The sequence below is a fragment of the Rhopalosiphum padi genome, chromosome 1 (genome assembly GCF_020882245.1).
Source record: "Rhopalosiphum padi isolate XX-2018 chromosome 1, ASM2088224v1, whole genome shotgun sequence".
In the NCBI taxonomy this organism is placed as follows: domain Eukaryota; kingdom Metazoa; phylum Arthropoda; class Insecta; order Hemiptera; family Aphididae; genus Rhopalosiphum; species Rhopalosiphum padi.
In genome coordinates this window covers 9,049,560-9,055,403 of record NC_083597.1, presented here as the reverse complement: position 1 = coordinate 9,055,403, position 5,844 = coordinate 9,049,560, and the positions used below count along the sequence as shown (strand labels likewise).

The following is a 5,844-nucleotide window of genomic DNA, read 5'->3' as shown; positions in this document are numbered from 1 at the left end:
TTGATGTTTTGTGTGTTTGATAGTGTTTTTATATAAATTTCAAAGGAAGACATTTTTCTTCATTTGGTTTTAATTTCAGTTAAAAAATAGTTGGTAATTTCTTAAGGTAATAATTTATATTTTTATTTTATAAATTTTCATTAATGCCATTATGTATTACTTAATATAAATTATATCATATTGACATTGAAATATTATTTTTATTTAATTCTAATCTCAAAAATCAAATTTTATTTTATAAAGACTATTATTGAGTATAAAAATTTTCTGAAAGTGAAGTAGGAAGAAGGGATTAAAGATACTAACTTAATATTATATAAATACTTGAATGCTCTATTATGTATGTAAGATTGTATACAATATATACTTGTATATTGTACAATAAAAATAAAATGACAAACATAAACATTTTAATTATAATAAGTTTATATTATTTATTTGAAATTTAAAAAAAAATTAAAAAATTTTGTTTTCCGATATCAAACATAAAATTGCAAAAAGGTTCAAAACATGATTAATAATTATTGATAAAATAATGTATACATTAGTATTGGTTATCATTAAATATTTAATAAATATTTCCATGCCGTGTGCATAGTGCAATTACCATTCAATGATCTTCAGAACTGTAAAATATTGTATTTTGTTAATAAACTATAATACTTTTAACATTATTTAACATTACCTGAATAAAGTTTAATAAAATCTCCTTTTAATGTTATATTCAATTTCAGTCAGAACGGAAAAGTTAGTAATCTCAATAAATGGTTTGAATTCCAATACTAAAATTAAAACGATACGTCATATAATTATATTATTACTAAGGTACAACTAAAAAATAATCAATACCTCGCTACATATATAAGATACTCCACATGCTGCACACAATATATAACATAAAATATCAAGTATTGAAAATTCTACAAAAATTATAAGGAATGATTTATTTCTAAATTTCAAATGGTACATTCTTGTAATACTTATATTGTTAATACGTATATCGTTCAGTAATGTGTCTCTGTATTTAATGCTAAATAAATAATATGTTTTATATGTAAATAATTTTAAGCTTCATTAATTATGCTTGTAAAATATATTGTAATAACAAGACCTTAAAACTTTTGACTGAAAAATAACACTCCAAAAGCAATTTGGAGTATTTTCAATAAACGTATAACCAAAAACAATACCTATATTTAAAACAATCAAAAGAAATACACATCATAAAAATATAATAAATACATATATAAGTAAGTTTTTCATAATTATAATAAAATGTGAGTACATTTGTGAAGGGTACATTCCAAATGATGAAAATCTGAAAGTAAATTTTAATACAAATCAATGATATCATAATTCTCCAATATTCTGATGACATGACCTTTTGTAATATTATTTTGATCTGAAATAGGAAAAAACCTTTTTAGCATATTTGTTAATTAAACTATATTAATGAAAATACTTACTTTTCTTAAAAAGTGTTGTTTTATTGATCTGTCAAAGGCAGGATACATTTGTGCTATAGCCAGGAGCGCCAAATTGGTGTATGAAATCGTTGTGCTTTCCATACTATTTGTCTCAATGACATTTGCCATTATTTAAAGTGTTTAGCTAAGTAATAAAAATAATTTTTACTTATCCTATAAACAATCGTGAATCGTGATTGCGTAGGTATGTTGTAAATTAATGAAGAATGAAGATTATTTTATTCTATAGATATTATGACTAGGGTTGCCAACTTCAAATTAGGAAAATACCGGCCCAAAGCCCAAGGTACAAAAAAAAGGTCATAATTTTCTTATTACTAATTCGGCTTTAACCGTATCCACCCCTTAACAATTACGTTCGTTTGTCCACTAACTATTATTATAATTATTCACGTGTCATCAAAAAAATTGTTTAAATTAAATCCATTCTTTTATTTGTAGATAATAAATATTAACAAAATAACAATGCTTTTGTTGATAAAAAATTAAAAATAATAAGTAAATTGAATACAGTTGGTAATGTTTTGTAATAAGTTAAACTAATATAATAACATTGCTTTTGTTATTTTAAATAATATAAAAATGAAAATAGCTTGGAAAATAGTATTATATTAAATATTGTAGAAATTATTTCTTAAACTTGTACTTCGTACACAGTCTCGCTGCAGCTAGCAAATCTGTTTGGTCCTTAACAAAGTCAAAAAATTCAGAACACGAGAACAGAAGATTATTTTGGATAACGAGTTCTGCTTTTACCGTATCAACACCAAGCCTGTTTCTTTCTTCTGTCCATAAACCATTCATATGACTGAATATTCGTTCGACAAAAGCATTACTACATGGTACTGAATATACATATCTCACAATGCTTTTTAAATTTGGAACTTCCACAGATGACATTTGGAAAAATTTTATCCATTTTTCAGAGCTAGTTAACTCACAATTATTAAGCACGTTATCTGGCATTAATTTTAATAAATTAATTTCATCGTAAAGTTCATTTTCATTCACTTGAATTCCAATACATTTTGCTAGAATTGATAACTCCATTATACTTGGTATTTTATTATGTAATTTTAAACACGTAAATAATTTGAACGGAGAACTTTCAAAATTAAACCACTTTTCAAGATAATCAATAGCCCGTTGATAAGTAAGAAGTGCACTCGTCTTAAATTCATTTTTCTCAGTTAATGTTAGACCATTTAATGTAGTTGTAACAGTTATTCCAAAAAACTCGTCATTTTTACGATTTGAGATTTGATTTCTCAAGTCATTCATTATATCAAATACATCAGTTGCATTTAAATTTTTTTTCTCTAACATCAATATAGACTTTTGAAATACTGATAAAATGTGGTGAACAAACCAGATATAGCATTCACTGAGGGTTAGCTGCTTTGAAAGTCCATCAACTTGGTCTTTAATAAATTTCCAAATTATTCTATCACAATTATTTTTACCTTTTTTTAAAAAATATATTTTAATCGCACTCCAATTTAGAATTAAACGATCGACAGCCGTATATAAACTGAGCCACCTGACGGAAATATGACGTAATACGTTATGAAAATCTTGTTGAACAAATTCAAAACAGTCCTTAAGTTCCGTTATTCTTTTAGCACTAATAGAAAACTCATTAAAAACTTTTATTACTAATGTTTCAACGTCATATTTTAACAATTTTAGACTATGCTTAGCTGTATTATGCAGTACATGACAATTACAATTAGCTTTTATTATGGATGGTTTTTTTTTTAACAATTTTTCGTAAACAGAACAATTTTTGCCATAATTCACTGAAGCGTTATCTGCTCCAAAAGCCGTGATATTTTGAATATCTAAGCCAAAATTTTCAATAGCACGTAAAATAGTGTTAAAAATTGATTCAGAAGTTTCATCGGGTTCTTCATAAAAATCCAAAAGATAATCTTTAGCCCCTTTTTCTAAGTCAAAAAATCTCACTGCCAAAGGAAAAAATTTGCGATTGCCTTTATTTGATGCATCAGTTGATAAAGAAAACGGTAAATTTATTGGATATTTAAGTTTTTTAAGGGGAACTTCGATTGCAAAAGGACAAAGCACATTTTGTACAAGAGCTTCCATCTTTGTTCTACCAAGTCTAATTTTTTTGGCCAAAGTAGCATCACTAAAATGTTTTAATTCCAATTTTACGCCACAATCAGTTGATAAATAGCTATGATGATGCTTAACACAGTGAAAACACTTACTAAGTTCTATCGCGGCAACTGCGTCATTCTCTTTTATGTCTTGAGTAACAAAATAATTTTTTATTACCGCTGATTTTTGTCTACTTTGGACAGTTGAAATATGTTTTTTCGAATTTGAATGGGACTGAACTGCGTTAACGCCGTCATATTTTACACTAAATACATTCATACAATAAATACAACGAGCCTTATTTATATCGTCATGTTTAGCAAGCCAATTAGAAAATCTAGAGTCTTTCATCCAATTGTCATTGAATATACAATTTCGTAAACGTCTCTTTTTTAATGGGGTGGTTGGTTTATCGTAATTATTAGAATCACTGTCACTCATTTTAACAAATAAAAATGGATACAAAATAAACACACAAACCCGATCGAAATACGTACATACTACACTGTGATGCACTGACGCCAACGGGAAACTAAATACTAAATTTACTGATTGTGTTGTAACATTAAATATATATTGTATAATTCGTAATATCGTATCATAAGTTTATAAATACTATTCTAAAAGACTACTAATAATAATATTGTCGTGCCGATGAGGAATACCGAGAATTGCCGACTTCGATAGTTATCATATCGTAAATTAGGTTTTACCATTGATTATAATTTATAATTTAAAAATACCACGAACTATGATTATGATCATAGTTCGTGATAAATACTAGTATTTATAATCAATACAAGTTTATTAAATTCTCTTGCATTTTATAAACACACCAATACTAATTATTATTATTTTTCTTACAAGTTAAAACTCAATGATAAATTTTAAATTACCGGTTTTTTAAAGGCCGGTAGAGGGTTGTTACCGGCAACCGGCCATCAACCTTAATTTCCGGCTAGGCCGGTCAAAAACCGGCCGGTTGGCAACCCTAATTATGACTTACTTGTAGGTAGGCACTTGCAATGGTAAATTAGTAACAATACTACGGACGTAGACGGATATTGTTATATTATATTGTGTCTGTGAATACAGAAAACTGAAGAATGAAAATTATAAAATCCTGAGACCTGAATGACAGCGCAGTGCGTTAAAATTTCTCGCATTGACAGTAAACAGTGCCTCCAAATTGGTTGCATGTATGTACCACATTGAGTAATAATTATGTACTACCGCTGCTAAGGTCTGAGACTTGAACGCTACTTTTAGGCGCATTCCATGAACGAGCTCCGCGGTTTCGTGCCCACATTTTTCCCACTCTACACCGTAATCACGTGTTAGTGGCGGCGGCGACGGTAGCGGCGTTATGGCCAGTTTAAGACGTGATGGGATTGCGCGAGAATGGACGAGTATCGGAGTATAGAGAAGCCGTTTTCCTATATCGCCTGTATTCTACGTTGAAGCGCAGTTTAACCATAGGACGTAATAACTTTTATATATAACCGTATCGTCAAATACTCTGTCTACAAATTCGCCAGATCAAATCGGTTTGCAATACCGTACCGTTTATTGTGATTCCGATATGCCATGACAATAGGTTGTGGCGACACCGATTGTCACCACTTTACTGGTCGACCCGCCCGACCGACGTTACCACGATACGTGAATTATACCTTTTTTTATGTTATAGGTATTCGTTCACAATTATATTTGAATTATATTCGTTTTTATACTTTTACTCGTAAGCGACCATTGTGTATTTTATATAATATGTTTCTATCTACTCGACGCAGCGATCGCGCCCCTACTCCGCGCCGAACCGTCCCGCGAAGGCTACGACCGAACTTTTAGCCGCCGACCCGAACCCGACGTTCCGCGCCCTTTTTACACGTGGGTATGGACCACGACCTCGCGCATCGACGATCGCACTTTCGAGATGTAATGACCACAGACACGACATGTCCGGTACGCGCTACGACGGGCACGTTACATCTCGCGATTCCGCGACGAACGAGCACTTTCAAACCGAATCTGGTTTCGACCCGCTCTCGTCCCGTCGACCAACACGTCCCCGACGTTCCCGGTCTCGCCACCCGAACTCGACGGCTTTCGCGCCCACGCGCAACCGCTCACGAATCCCACTACGAACTCGCGTGCGCCCCGACGCTATCACCGCACACCCGAACATCGAGCACCCGACGAAACGGCAAGTATTGTAAGCCTAGTCACTCACATG

The 5,844-nt window shown here is 31.2% G+C and overlaps 1 long non-coding RNA gene across 2 annotated transcripts; it reads right to left on the bottom strand.

Annotated features, from left to right (window-relative positions):
* Positions 1-703: 703 nt before the first annotated feature.
* On the bottom strand, positions 704-5,216 carry LOC132932399 (uncharacterized). 2 transcript variants are annotated; one of them, XR_009662865.1, is made up of 4 exons: positions 4,615-5,216; positions 1,467-1,611; positions 850-1,402; positions 704-782 (listed from the first exon to the last, which is right to left on the bottom strand). It is a non-coding gene; the product is annotated as an uncharacterized LOC132932399 (long non-coding RNA). The 2 variants fall into 2 exon arrangements; XR_009662866.1 differs by lacking the exon at positions 704-782 and having other exon boundaries at positions 789-1,402.
* Positions 5,217-5,844: the final 628 nt, after the last annotated feature.